A 15994-nucleotide genomic window follows, 5' to 3' on the forward strand; every position below is an offset into this window, starting at 1 on the left:
ACACTTCGGGATGTTGGGGTCATACTTGAAGAGCTCCTGGAGCATCGCGTTGAGCTCCAGAACTGTGAAGTTGAAGTTGAGGCCCGGCCGCAGCCTCATGATGTCTGCCGCATTCTTGAACTCCCAAGTGGGCCTCCCCCGTTCCTGCAGGGGGGCGATGCGGCGGCGAAGGAAGTCTGTGCCAACAGCGCCTACAGTGAGCCCGGCAAGCCTGAGGCGCAGGATCCGGGTGACAGCAATCTTCAGCCTGTCGTCTTCCGGGGCCACGTCACTCCAATCGCTGCCGCGTGCTACTGGGGTTTGGCGCCGGGTGGTGAATGGCTGCGGGTTCTCCTCGTCAATCCAGCACCAGTCTGCCCTCCACTCCTCCCACTTGCCGCGGAATTCTCCCTCCAGATAAGTTTCCTTCTTGCCGGCCCTTGAGATCCAGGCGATTCCACCGGATAGAGGCTCTCCTCTCTCTACTCGGGGTATGAAGAAATGGCGAAAGAGGGCTACGCTGGGATGGACTCCGACAAAGTTTTCGCAGAGATGTGCGAAAACTGCCATGGTCAGAACGGCGTTGGGGGTGAAGTCAAGGAGGTGGAATCTGTAGGTATTCATGATGTCGCAGAAGAATTCAGAGAAAGGCGGGCAGAGCCCGCAGTAGAAGAATAAGGCAAAGAAGGGGTATCCATTTGGGGCCTTCTTCCAAGCGGCGGCGGGGAGTACCTTCGTGCGCGGGTGCGCTCGCGTCTCCGTCGACCAGAAGAGGTAGTAGTTCTCCCTCAGCTCCTTCGCAGCAAGCTTGGGGGGGAAGACTGCCCGCTCCTTTCGCAGCGCCGCAAGCCGCTGCGCCTCGGTCGACTTCACGCCCTTCCCCTTGTCAGCTTTTGGAGCCATGGCGGAAGTGGTGGAGGAGGTCGACGGCGTTGATGGAGCTGGTGGCGATGGGGGGCAGAGCGCTGCTCTCTTTCGGCTTTGGGAAGACGAGGGAGCGGCGGAGATTTCTGAGATTGGAACAGCAACGGGCGAATGGGCGAACTGCCCCTGTTTCCCCTGCTTATAAAGAGGGAGGGGGCGGACGTTCCGCATTTCCGAATAAAGAAACCACCCACGATCTCTCCCATGACGCCGCATTCAACGCGTGCTGTTCGGGGAGGGCGCGGTGGATACGGAGTGACATAAGGCGTAACCTAGGCCGCGCGTGCCCGTGCCCTGTTTTGGGCCTAGCCCAACAGCGCTCGGCACTGTGTATGGCCCAGGCCCGGGGGCTCCTGTCGGTGTACTAGAGTAGGGGTACCCTAGTATCCCGAACTTGTGCACGGGCAGTCGCAGCATCCTGCGGCAAGGCTTGCCGGGTGACCGCCAAGGTCCTCCGTGGTTCCTTTGGAGCCATTCATGAACAAAGTATCCAAGCTAAGGAGATAAGACCCCGGCAAGAGGAGCTTGCCGGGAAGGCCAACCAAGGCACCTCAAGACCCCGGCAAGAGGAGCTTGCCGGGAGGGCCAACCAAGGCATCTCAAGGAACTTGCCGCGACGCGTCGCACGTCCCGGCAAGGCCGGGTGAACGACAAGCTCCCGGGCGCGGCAAGACAACAACCGCGGCAAGGCGCTTGCCGCGGCAAGACACCACTGTGCCCGCGCTCCAGCACATCCACCAACGTGTCGTTCTGGGACCCTTCCAGGCGTACGTGGTGGGAGGCTGTGCAGCCTGTGGTACGCGGTGGCAAGCGGCGCTGACAAGATCGCCATCGTGGCGAGCGGTGGCGCCCCTGATGGTCCCTTTTTGCACTGTTTAGGCGACACAGACGGGCATTTAAGGCCCTTGTCCCCTGCCGTCAGGGTTAGGTATGATACACTGTAGCAGGTAGCTGTACCTACCGCAGCACCTTTCCATTTTTACCCTTTGCCTCCGTTGCCACCTGTTGGTGACCCCTTGAGCATATAAAAGGAGGCCCATGTGCAACGTAGAGGGGGGTTCAAAAAACACTCACGCTCGGTCTCGTTAGCTGCTGGTGTGTACTGTAGCACTCCGCGCTCCCGAGCAAGAAATCAATACAAACCACAAAGCAAGAGTAGGGTTTTACGCATCCGTGCGGCCCGGACCTGGGTAAACTTTTCGTGTGCTTCACCTCGATCTGCTCTTTGTGCGACCTCCGCCCCCACCGAACCGAAAGGGACTCGGCCCGCCGGTCCCATAGGTGTTCGTGGATCAGTCCCCCGACAGTATTCAATCCTATACCCACGAAATCTCAAAAGGAAAAACTCAATTCATCACAACAAGATAGAGAGGGGAAAAACATCATATGATCCGACTATATTAACAAAGCCCATGGTATATATCATGAGAGAGAGAGAGAGATTAAACACATAGCTATTGGTACAAACCCTCAGCCCCGAGGGTGGACTACTCCCTCCTCATCGTGGTGGCCGCCGGGATGATGAAGATGGCCACCGGAGACGATTCCCCCCTCCGGCAGGGTGCCGGAATGGGTCTAGATTGGTTTTCGGTGGCTACAGAGCCCTGCGGTGGCGGAACTTCTGATCTAGGTTAACCCCGAAGGGTTTCGGAATATTTGGGACTTTATAGTGCAAAGAAGGCATACAAGAGGCCACCGAGGTGGGCACAACCCACCTAGGCACGCCAAGGGGCCCTGGCGCACCCTGGTGGGTTGCCCCCCCCCTCAGGGCACCCCCCAGGTGCTGCTTTGGCCCATCGGGAGTCTCCTGGTCCATAAAAATTCCACAAGAAGTTTCATGGTGTTTGGACTCCGCTTGATATTGATTTTCTGCGATGTAAAAAACAAGCAAAAAAAACAACTGGCACTGGATCAATAGGCTAGTCCAAAAAAATGATATAAAGTTGCTATAAAGTGATTGTAAAACATCCAAGAATGATAATATATTGGCATGGATACTTCATAAATTATAGATACATTGGAGACGTATCAACATCCCTAAGCTTAATTCCTACTTGTCCTCGAGTAGGTAAGATGACAAAAGAAATAATTTATGAAGTGTGAATGCTAGCAAAGTGCACAAGTTTGATCAATGATAATTTCAATCACTTTTCCTAGAATCATAACAACAATTCTTTCTTATGAAACTTCTCATGTTATAGTGGCAACCAATTCACATTGATCTCAAACAATGAATTCTCTTGAAACCCAACAACCTATGTTTTTAGTCACCAAGCAATTGCAATTCAACTTATTCAACAGAGTTTAAGTAAGAGCTCCACATACTCGACCATCATATAGTCTTCTATGGTTGCTAACACTCACCTTGTACACATGAGCAAAATGTTTCAACCAGACACATAGAAAGATAGGGGCTTATAATTTTGCCTCCCAGCGTATTCACCTCAAGGGTGATGTCAACAATAATAACTCATGCTACCCATATTCAACTGGACATATGTGCCTAGATCTTTCCTCACCACATGATGCTTACCAAAAGAGAACATAAAAAGGAATAGGGAGGAATACTTTGACTCTTTGCATAAAAGTAAATACTAAAAAGTAAAAGATAGGCCCTTCGTAGAGGGAAGTAGGGATTTGTAGAGGTGCCAGAGCTCAAAGCGAAAAACTTAGAGATAAAAACATTTTGGAAGGTGTATCCATCCCACCAACTAAAACGACTTAGAGTTCCCAACATTTTCCATGCTAGATATATCATAGGCGGTTCCCAAACAGAAAATAAAGTTTATTCCTTTTTCCAGCATACTTTCACTTTCCATGGATAACCGTATCCACGGTGCCCTCCATACCAACACTTTCCAAGGAATTTATTATTTGACAACATAAAGTAAATTCATTTTTACATTTCGGGACTGGGCATCCCTAATACCTTTTCCTTACTCTCATGCAATGACAAGTGAATAAACACTCGTCTTGAGAATAACAAATATAGCATTGAAAATATTAGCCACCCCTCAATGCTCCGCGAGCGAAACAAACACACAAAAGAGAAGTTTATTTTCAAAATTAGAGATGTCACATGCAAATTTTCTTAGAACGGAAAAAGAATACCGCATATAGGTAGATATACTGGGCTCTTGAAAATAAGATTTGGGTTTAAGGGATTCTGGATGCACAAGTAGTATCTCTACTTAGTGCAGAATTTTTGGCTAGCAAAGAAAGGGGGGCAAGGACCACATGTTCAAGGATCTATGACAATATAACTTCTTTGTGAATATGAACAAACATAAATCATTATGTTGTATTCCTTGTCCAACGTCAACAATTTTGGCATATAATATTTTGATGGGGGCTCACAATCACAAAAGGTTTCCATGATAGTGTATTTACATGTGAAAGTTCTCTTCCTTATACTAATTATTCGTGAATTTCTTGTATGACCAATATTGTGATTGTCAAGCCTCAAAAGATTTCACTTTCTAAACCCAATGTGAAGCTACCACTAGGCATGATATGATTTAACTTCATGACATTCAATTTATTCAACAATTTACTCATAGGATATAAGTGAAGCACAAGAGTAAATGACATAGAAAAGAGCTTTGTTGGCGGGATGTGAATGCCGCTTAGTTGCCTCTCTGGCAACTATCTGAGGACTCTATTTTATTTAAAAACTTTCAGATCTAAGTATCTAATTAAAACAGCAAGAAAAAAAATGAAAATAAAATGACATTCTAAGAATATCACAACTCATGTGAAGAAGCAAAAACTTAGGCTCAACCGATACTAACCGATAATTGTTGAAGAAGAAAGGTGGGGTGCCTACCATGGCATCCCCAAGCTTAGATGCTTGAGACTTCTTGAAATATTATCTTGGGATACCTTGGGCATCCCCGAGCTTGAGCTTTTGTGTCTCCTTAATTCCTCTCATATCACGGTTTTCCTAAATCTCAAAAGCTTCATCCACACAAAACTCAACAAGAACTCATGAGATAAGTTAGTATAAACCAATGCAGAAACCTTATCATTCTCTACTGTTGCAAATAACTAAAATTATTATTCAACATTGCATACTAAATGCCTCTGCATATTTAATACTCCTATTTTCAAATAGGATCATTAAACAAGCAAACATATGCAAACAATGCAAACATAACAGCAATCTGCCAAAACAGTACAGTCTGTAAAGAATGCAAGAGTATCAATACTTCCCTAACTACAAAAATTATAAAAATTTGCCATACTTTAGAAAATTTATCAGAACTCATTTTTCAAAAAAATTCAACATTTTATCGCATTCTAACTTTTCTAGGGAATTTTTCTAACAGAGGTAAACTTTCTATTTTCAAACAGCAACAAGTATACTTGCAAAATAAGCATGACAAAGGCTATCATTGCCACTTTTATTGAAATAAAAGATGCAAAACATTATTCTAAATAACATCAAGCAAATCCTAAAATAATAAATTGATGCTCCAAGAAAAACATATATCATGTGACGAATGAAAACATAGCTCCAAGTGAGGTTACCGATAATGTTGGAGATGAAAGAGGGGATCCCTTCCGGGGCATCCCCAAGCTTAATTGCTTGGATATTCCTTGAATATTTCCTTGGGGGTGCCTTGGTCATCCCCAAGATTAGGTTCTTGTCACTCCTTATTCTCATCATATTGATATCTCACCCAAAACTTGAAAACTTGAATCACACAAAACTTAACGGAACTTTGTGAGATAGGTTAGTATGATAAAGAGCAAACCATTCCACTTTTGGTACTGCCAAAGAAAATATTCATAATTGTTCTCACACAATGCCTACTATATCATATCATTTCTACAATTTATATTTGAGCAATATAAGCCATAGAAACTAGAAAACAAGCAAATTGTGCATAGAAAACAGAATCTGTCAAAAACAGAACAGTCTGTAGTAATCTGTACTCAAACCATACTTCTGCTACTCCAAAAATTCTTAAAAATTAGGAAAACCTGCTAAATTTGTCTATTAATCTTCTGCAAAACTAATCAGCATTTTATCACGCTTCTATTAGAAATGAGAATTGTTTTCCTGAGTGCAAACATTTCTGTTTTTCTGCAAGATCAAATCAACTATCACCGTAAGCCATCCAAAATGTCTTACTTGGCACTTTATTGAAACAAAAACAATAAAACATGATTACTAAACTAGTCTAGTCATGTGAACACACAAAAACATTAGGTAAAAGTGTTAGGTTGTCTCCCAACAAGCACTTTTGTTTAATGCCTTTTAGCTAGGCATGATGATTTCAATGATGCTCGCATAAAAGATATGAATTGAAACATAACAAGAGCATCATGAAACATATGACTAGAACATTTAAGTCTAACCCACTTCCTATGCATAGGGATTTTGTGAGCAAACAACTTATGGGAACAAGAATCAACTAGCATAGGAAGGAAAAACAAGCATAACTTCAAAAATTTCAACATAGAGAGAGGAAACTTGATATAAATTATTGCAATTCTTACAAGCATAAGTTCCCCCCTCATAATAATTTTCAGTAGCATCATGAAGAAATTCAACAATATAACCATCACATAAAGCATTATTTTCATGACACAAAAGCATAGAAAACTTATTAATCTCCACATAAGCAAATTTATTCTCATCAATAGTGGTGGGAGCAAACTCAACAAAATAACTATCACATGATTGAAATTTAAAATCATGATGAAAAGTTTCATGGTTATCATTATTCAATATAGCATACATGTCGTCACTATAATCATCATAGATAGCAACTTTGTTATCATAGTCAATTGCAACCTCCTCCAAAATAGTGGATTCATCATTAAGTAAAGTCACGACCTCTCCAAATCCACTTTCATCAATACAATCATCATAAATAGGAGGCATGCAATCATCATAATAAATTTTCTCATCAAAACTTGGGGGACTAAAAATATCATATTCATCAAATATACCATCCCCAAGCTTATGTCTTTGCATATCATTAGCATCATGGATATTCAAAGGATTCATATTAACAACATTGCAATCATGCTCATCATTCAAATATTTTGTGCCAAACATTTTATTGACTTCTTCTTCTAACAATTGATCACAATTTTCCGAACCATCATTTTCAAGAAAGATATTATAAAGATGATCAATAATATGATGCAACCTCAATTCCATTTTTATGTAGTTTTCTTTTATAAACCAAACTAGTGATAAAACAAGAAACTAAAAGATTCAATTGCAAGATCTAAGATATACCTTCAAGCACTCACCTCCCCGGCAACGGCGCCAGAAAAGAGCTTGATGTCTAGTACGCAACTTTATTCTTATAGACACGTGTTGGGCCTCCAAGCGTAGAGTTTTGTAGGACAGTAGCAATTTTCCCACAAGTGGATGACCTAAGGTTTATCAATCCGTGAGAGGTGTAGGTGAAGGTGGTCTCTCTCAAACGACCATGTAACCAAATACAAGAAATCTCTTGTGTCCCCAACACAGCCAATACAATGGCAAATTGTATAGGTGCACTAGTTCGGCGAAGATACAATGATAAAAGTGTAATATGGATAGTAGATATTGGTTTTTGTAATCTAAAATTATAAAAACAGCAAGGTAACTAATAGTAAACGGGCACAAAAACTTTGTTGTAATGCTTAAAAACAAGGCCTAGGGTCCGCACTTTCGCTAGTGCAATCTCCCAACAGTGCTAACATAGTTGGATCATATGATTATCCCTCAAAGTGCAGCAAAGAATCACTCCCGAGTTCCTATTAGCGGAGAACAAAAGGTAGGAATTGTTTGTAGGGTGCGAAGCCACCTCAAAGCTATTCTTTCTGATCGATCTATTCAAGAGTTCATACTAAAATAACGCAAAGCTATTTTTTTACGTTCGATCTATCCTAGAGTTCATACTAGAATAACACCAAAGCATATTCATAATACTCAATCCACACAAAGAACTACATGAGTGCCCCAATATTTCTACCAGAGAAACAAGGACAAGAACGTGCATCAACCCCTATGCATAGATTACCCCAATGTCACCGCGAGAATCCACAAGTTGAGTGCCAAAACATATATCAAGTGAATCAATACGATACCCCATTGTCACCACGAGTATTCAATTGCAAGATATATATCAAGTGTTCTCAAATCCGTAAAAGTATTCAATCCGATAACCATGAAATCTCAAAGGGAAAAACTCAATTCATCACAACAAGATAGAGAGGGGGAAACATCATATGATCTGACTATATCAATAAAGCCCATGATATAAATCACACGAGACAGAGAGATTAAACACATAGCTATTGGTACAAACCATCAGCCCCGAGGGTGGACTACTCCCTCCTCATCATGGTGGCCGCCGGGATGATGAAGATGGCCACCGGAGATGATTCCCCCCTTCGGCAGGGTGCCGGAACGAGTCTAGATTGGTTTTCGGTGGCTACGGAGCCTTGCGGCGGCGGAACTTCTGATCTAGGTTAATCCCGAAGGGTTTCGAAATATTTGGGAATTTATAGTGCAAATAAGGGGTGCGGGAGGCCACTGAGGTGGGCACAACCCACCTAGGCGCGCTAGGGTGCCCTAGCGTGCCCTGGTGGGTTGTGCCCCCCTCAGGGCACCCCCAGGTGCTGCTCTGTCCCATCGGGGGTTTCTGGTCCATAAAAAATCCACAAAAAGTTTCACGGTGTTTGGACTCCGTTTGATATTGATTTTCTGCGATGTAAAAAACAAGCAAAAAACATCAACTGGCACTAGGCACTGGGTCAATAGGTTAGTCCCAAAAATGATGTAGAGTTTCTATAAAATGATTGTAAAACATCCAAGAATTATAATATATTGGCATGAATACTTCATAAATTATAGATACGTTGGAGACGTATCAGGCCTGTCCGATGGATCCCTACTGTCCGGTGGAGGATCATTATTTTGCGGGTAATATGGAGGAACTTCATTGCTGCGGCCATGGACCCAGTTGTCAGGCTCTCCACGTACAGTACTCTTCCGATGGAAGTCGTTCCTTGACCACATTGACCACGCCATGCCGAGAGCACCAAGGCGGTGAACGACGACAATGCCTTGGAAGGGGACGACGCGGAGCCAGGGAAGACGTGGCAGTGGCTGCCCACGCGGAGAGGAGTATGAGGGTTCACTGGTTCGACTACAGTGTGAGGATGCGATCACCACAGAATAACATAGGGTGTGGGAGAGTAGAGGGATGGCCTGGCCAGCGGTGGGAGTTGTAGGGGGCGGTGAAGCCTCCATGGTAGCACAGCCGGCCACGGGAGGCACGAGCACGCGGTGCTTTGGATGACTGGAGCAAGAAAATCAGATGTTGAAGAAGCAGGACGACCGTTGGATGTTAACAATCCAATGGTCACTGGTGATAGAATCGTTTGTTGACTAAGTTGACAAAGCCCTCCATCCGCGTCAACTTAGTAGGCCCACAAGTCAGCCTCCCACTATGGTGGGTCCCAGCTAGCAGGGGGAGTATTCATTTTTTGTGCGTAATAAGGAGGCACTTCCTTGCGTGCGAAGATATAGCTGGTGGGTCTGAGCTGTCATTGGTAGTTGTGATGCCCTCGATTTGACCATACACTAATCATACACGCAAATGTGTATGATCAAGATCAAGGACTCACGAGAATATATCACAACACAACTCTAGACACAAATTAAAAATAATACAAGCTTTATATTACAAGCCAGGGGCCTTGAGGGCTCGAATACATAGCTCGAATACACATGAGTCAGCGAAAGCAGCAATATCTGAGTACATACATAAGTTAAACAAGTTTGCCTTAAGAAGGCTAGCATAAAAGTTGCAATGATCGAAAAGGCGAGGCGTCCTGCCTGGGACCTCCTAACTACTCGTCAAAGCCGAACTCCACGTAAAAACATCCTCGGGATCCTCTGGCTCCTAGACTCCATCATATGATCGCAATAACCGGGAAAAGGGGAAAAAGAAGTAGCAAAGCAACCGTGAGTACTCATCCAAAGTACTCGCAAGCAAGGATATACACTACATATGCATTGGTATCAATGAAATGGGCATTATCTGTGGACTGAACTGCAGAATGCCAGAATAAGAGGGGGATAGCTAGTCCTATCGACGACTATGCTTCTGGCAACCTCCATCTTGAAGCATATAGGAGAGAGTAGATGGTAAGTTCACCAAGTAGCTTCATATAGCATAATCCTACCTGGCGATCCTCCCCTCGTCGCCCTTTGAGAGAGCGATTACCGGGTTGTATCTCGCACTTGAAAGGGTGTGTTTTATTAAGTATCCGGTTCTAGTTGTCATAAGGTCAAGGTACAACTCCGGGTCGTCCTTTTACCGAGGGACACGACTATTCAAATAGATAAACTTCCCTGTAGGGGTGCACCACATTTCCCAACACGCTCGACCCCCTTTGGACGGACACACTTTCCTGGGTCATGCCCGGCCTCGGAAGATCAACACGTCGCAACCCTACCTAGGCACAACAAGAGGTCAGCATGCCGGTCTAAATCCTATGCGCGCAGGGGTCTGGGCCCATCGCCCATTGCACACATGCACGTTGTGAACGCGACCGTAGAGCAGACCTAGCAACCTCCATTACAAAGTCAGTCGCGTTACGCGGTCCAACCCGGCGTGCGCCGCTCAGTCGCTGACGTTAAGAAGGCTTCGGCTGATACCATGACGTCGAGTGCCCATAACTGTTCCCACGTAGTTGGTTAGTGCGTATAGGCCAGTGGTCAGACTCAGATCAAATACCAAGATCTCGTTAAGCGTGTTAATTGATGGGACCGCGGACGCCGACCAGGGCCAGGCCCACCTCTCTCCTAGGTGGTCTCAACCTACCCTGTCGCTCCGCCACAAAGTAACAGTCGAGGGACGTCGGGAACTCAGGCCCACCTCTACCTGGATGGAGCCAGCTGTCCTTTCAGCCCCCACATCGGAATCACATGAGGGTACTCTACGAGCCGACCCAACTTTAGTCACCACCTGTATAGTATGTATGTATGTATGTATATACCCGTGATCACCTCCTGAGTGATCACGGCCCGATAGTATAGCATGGCAGATGGACAAGAATGTAGGGCCATTGATGAAATACTAGCATCCTAGACTAAGCATTTAGGATTGCAGGTAAGGGTAACAACTGTAGCAACTATGACAGGCTATGCAACAGAATATGATTAACCGAAAGTAGTAACATGCTACACTACTCTAATGCAAGCAGTAGAGAGAAGGAATAGGCGATATCTGGTGAATAAGGGGGCGAGGGGCTTGCTTGGTTGCTCTGGAAAGAAGGGTCGTCAACACCGTAGTCGAACTGGGGGTCGCCCGTAATCTCGGGGTCTACCGGAAAGATGTAACGGAGGGGGAACACAATAAATAATAGAGAAATCAAAGTAACACAAAGCATAACATTATGGCAATACGCGGTGCTAGGGGTGACCTAACGCAGTAGTAGGCGATACCGGCGAAGGGGGGAAACATTCCGGAAAGTATTCCCGATGTTTGATGTTTTCGGGCAGATGAAACGGAGAGGGAAGGTTGCAAGTTCGCTATGCAAGGGATGCGTGGCGAATGAACTGACTACGTATTCGGATTCATCTCGTCATTCTGAGCAACTTTCATGTACAAAGTATTTTCATCTGAGATACGATTTATTTTATATTAATTTCCAAAGTTTTAATTCATTTTCTGAAATTAATATTATTTTGAAATAAAATAATAAGTGCTATGGTTACACAGAGAGTGTACCCAGAGAGGTGCATACGTAGCTGGCAGTGGGCCCAGTTGACTGGGTCAACTGCCCAGTCAGCAGAGGCTGACTGGTGGCCCAAGCTACTGACTCAGCAGGGTGACTGGGCCAGCCCTATCCACTGGAACAGTGATAGGGCCCCACTTGTCAGTGATAGTGGTCTTAATCTATGGGTTAATAAAAAGGATGGTTAATTAATGGTGTGGGGCTGACTGTTAGTGACTGTTTAGGTTAGTTAATTAGGTAGTTTAAGTAACTAATAATTACTTAGCGCGTGGGGCCCATCGGTCAGCGGAACAGAGAGAGGGGTTAGTGGCTGGGTTAGTGGTGCCACGTCAGCGCGCCGGCGGCTAATCACCGGCAACCACAACGATGGCGGTGCGCACGGGAGGTGTCGAAATTCGTCTATAGTGGCTCATTTCGAACGCGGTTTGCACCTACGGCTTCGTGAGGTTCGCGCGCATCCAGTTGTGGTGTTGGCTGGCCGCGAGATGGCCGGGTTTGATGCCGGCGACGAGGTGGAGCGACTGCAGCTTCGGGCGCGCTTGGCCATCGACGATGCAGGGCACGGGTAGAGGAGGTAGGGGTCGTGTTATAAGGCAGGGAAAGCGAGGAGCACAACGCCGTGCTCGGACGCAAGCGGTAGTGGTTGTGGCCGTGGCTGCACCATGCCCGGCAGCGAGGAGCTTCGGCTCTGATGGCGTCGGTGGCTACGGGCACCAAATCGAACGGGGTGGAGAGGGGTTTCGAGAGGGAGCTCATGGTGAGGGGGGAATGGGGGAGCGCTCGGGGAGTCCGGTGGGTCAGAGAGGTGGCCGATGGCGAGGTGCAGAGGAAGGGAACCGGAGATGGTGGCACGTCAGCGGTGTATCGCCGGAGTGGCAGCCAGATGAGGCGACGACCGCACGAGGACAAAGGTCGGGAGGGTGGCGCTCGGCCAAGTAGAGGCGGGGGACTCCCGATGGTGCTGAGGTGGGGATCGGGAGCTTCTCTCCTCGCAGCGCGTGTTGTGTGGCGGCGGCGGGTGAAGGAACAAGGGGATCGAGCAGGGAGGGAGTGCGTCGATCGGGAGGGTTGGGTAGCGGGCTAGGGTAAAGTTGCTAGTGGGGGGGGGGAGGGGCGGCTGGGCCTAGCAGGCCGGTTCGGTGGCAAGGCCCAGGGGCAGGGGGATCCCCTTTTCCATTTTTTACTATTTCTCCTTTATATTTTAGTTACTACTTTGTATTACTTTTGTTGTTAAACAAATTTAGATGACTATGATATGTGTCCCATAATTACTAGGCAATGATTTGAGTTAGCACACAGAGTTACCAATTATTTTGGAAAGATTAACTATTTATTTACATTTAAACGGTTAATTTTAAATGTTGTTTGCACCGTCTTAAATAGGTTAGAGGCCTTCTAATAATTCCATTTGGTTGGATTCTCCATGAAAATTACTTAGTGATTAATTTCAACCCAACGAACATTTTTGTTTTACCATTTAACGAAATATTATTTTAACTTGGAAATTAAATTTGAATTTGACTTTGATTTTTCTCAAGTAGTAAATTGACTTAGTGGGAGATTACACCATTAGGGGGAGATTGCTGTAGGATGATTCTCGGGGTGTTACAGGAGTATTCATTCTTTGTGGCGTAATAAGGAGGTACTTGCTTGCGTGCGGCCATGGACCATCTGGGTCCCAATTGTCAGCCTCTCCACGTACATCCCTCTTCCGATGTTGTTGTTTGTTGACAACGTTGACCACGCCGTGCCGAGAACACCAGCGCGATGGACGACGGTGAGACCCAGGAAGGGAATGACCCGGAGGCGGCGAAGCCACAATAGTGGAGGGATGTGGGTGAGTAGAGGGATGGTCTGGCCAGTGGTGGGAGTAGTAGGGGCGGTGAGGCCTGCGTGGCAGCACATTTGGCAACGGGAGGTAGGAGCAGGCGGTCCTGCCAGCGCTGGATTTGGCGGCTGGAGGAAGAAGATCAGAGATTGAAGAAACGCGATGGCCATTGGATTGACATCCAATAGTTACGTTGCTAGAATCGTTTATTGACGTATATAATAAATAAAAAAATATTGCATGCGTATCAACTTAATAGGCCCACAAGTCAGACCATTCCCCTATTTTTTTAATAATTTATACATAGCTCATTGCAACTTCTTATGAAATTTATTGCAGTCCGTTTTTTTGTTGGCCAGGGCCAGGGTTAAAAATTTAGGGCCAGGGTTAAAAATTTAAACGAAATTTTGCATATTTCTGTGGGTTCCAAACTATTTTTAATACTGAAATGTCGAGCCAGATTTAAAGTACTTTGAAGATATATTTAAATTAGGTTAAAGCCTAGTGAAATTGGAATCTGAAAATGTGAAAAAATTCAGAAATTATAAAGTAATTGCCAATTTGTCATCTATTTTTTATATTTATAGCCCATTTCATATTACTTTCAAGATTTGCAGGCGTCTTGAAAGAGTTGCATATGGTGAGCATAAAATAAACTAGGCTCATTTTGACAAAGAAAAAATAGCCTGGCTGGTCATATGGTGAACATAAAATATAAGCCTGGGCTCGACGGGCCACATCCCAGTTGAAACCCTGCTCCGTCTCAACAATAATAAAAAAATACTGCTCGAGGAGCTACGTCCCTGGTGTCAGCCAATCTTGTGTTGTTCTCTTGTCTATTGACTATATACGCTGACAATGTCGTGGGTCTCAGATGTCAGGAAACCACTAGGAGGAAACATTTTGTTTTTCCATACGCTGACAATGGAGTATATATAACAAAAAATGAGGAACTTCCTTGCGTCCGGCCATGGACATGGTGGGCCCCTACTGTCATCCTCTCCATGTACAGTCCTCCCCCGATTCCTCTTGTTTGTTGACCATGTTGACAACGCGAGAGGGCGGCACCGCGGCGAGCGCACCAAAGCGCGCGGAGGACGAGGGCGAGGCCTCAGACGTCGGCGTTAACGATTTAGGAGATGGTGGGGCGGCAATGCGTGCGCTGAGGCGTAGCCAGCCAGGGGAGGCGTAAGCAGGCGGCCCCGCCGGCGCTGGTTTGGTTTTGGCGGATGGAGGAAGACAGGACTGAAGAAACATGACAAACTGTAAAAGTAGCAGGAGTACTTAACAACCTTAATCGAAACCAGCAGGGGCACTTAACAACCATAGCTAAAAGTAGTATGATTACTTATACAGGTTCAACCGTACAAAGCACGCCTCGAACAATGCTACTTTGCCTACAGTTAACCAAGGGTGAGGCCGCCAAGCCCCAGGACAAGGCCCAGGCGCCACCCCGCGCATCCACAACCTTTTGAAAGTGGCTTCATCTCGCAATGTGGTCAATAAACAGGATATTCGCTTTAGAGCCATGGTAAAGCATGAACATAATCTTCTATCCTATTCTCCAAGATGGACGGGCCTTCATTATTTGAGACCACCCATGAATAAGTATCTTTTCACCTCCAAGGGGAATGGAGTAGGTCGACATAAACATCATGTTGTGACCAAGCGCAAGTCCAACCCGACCATGGTCAGGCATCTATATAGGAACAACAGAACTGGGCAGTTTCTGTTTCAAGAATATCACAACTGTAAAATTGTGTATAAGCAAGAGTTTATGAACAACATATATAACACAAAATAGCTTACCATAAGTTTCTCGACACAGTTGGACCTGTTCAACGAGTGCAGCAGTAGCACACATATCCCATGTGGCCTTCCACCATTGAAATGCCCCACAAGGACCTCAAGACGATCAATAAAGTGTAGAAACTTGTGGATGTCGTCCTAGTCAACTTCAGTGCCATCAGTAACAGCCGAGTTCTTATAGAATAACAAACGAGTAGCCTGCTTAACTTTGAAAAAACCTACACGTGCCACCAATTATAAGAAATATTAGTTAGAAGTAGCATCTTCATGAGAGATTCGTTGCTACTTCTAAAGTTAAATTGTGATTAGTTAGACAGAATAAGTGGATTAAGAAGTAATCGAGGCAACAAGCAAGAACCAGATACAAAACTAACATGGATGAACAATTTTAACGGCGCTGGGGTGGAAGATCCCAGTGAAGATGAGACCAGGTTCTGCTATTTCCATCAACATTCGTGCGCCAACTTTCAGTCCGTAATACTTGAGAAAGTTTATCCAAGTTTGGCCATAAAAAGCAGCAATCTTCTTGGTTCATGAACCCAACTCGGAACTTATATCTGCTACCTCTTGAGCATGCATTGGTTTTCCCTTGAAGAGGAAAGGGTGATGCAGCAAAGTAGCGTAAGTATTTCCCTCAGTTTTTGAGAACCAAGGTACCAATCCAGTAGGAGACTATACGCAAGTCGCCTAGTACCT

This window comes from Triticum urartu, chromosome 1A (genome assembly GCF_056163025.1).
Source record: "Triticum urartu cultivar PI428250 chromosome 1A, HENAU_Tu73, whole genome shotgun sequence".
NCBI classification, from domain to species: domain Eukaryota; kingdom Viridiplantae; phylum Streptophyta; class Magnoliopsida; order Poales; family Poaceae; genus Triticum; species Triticum urartu.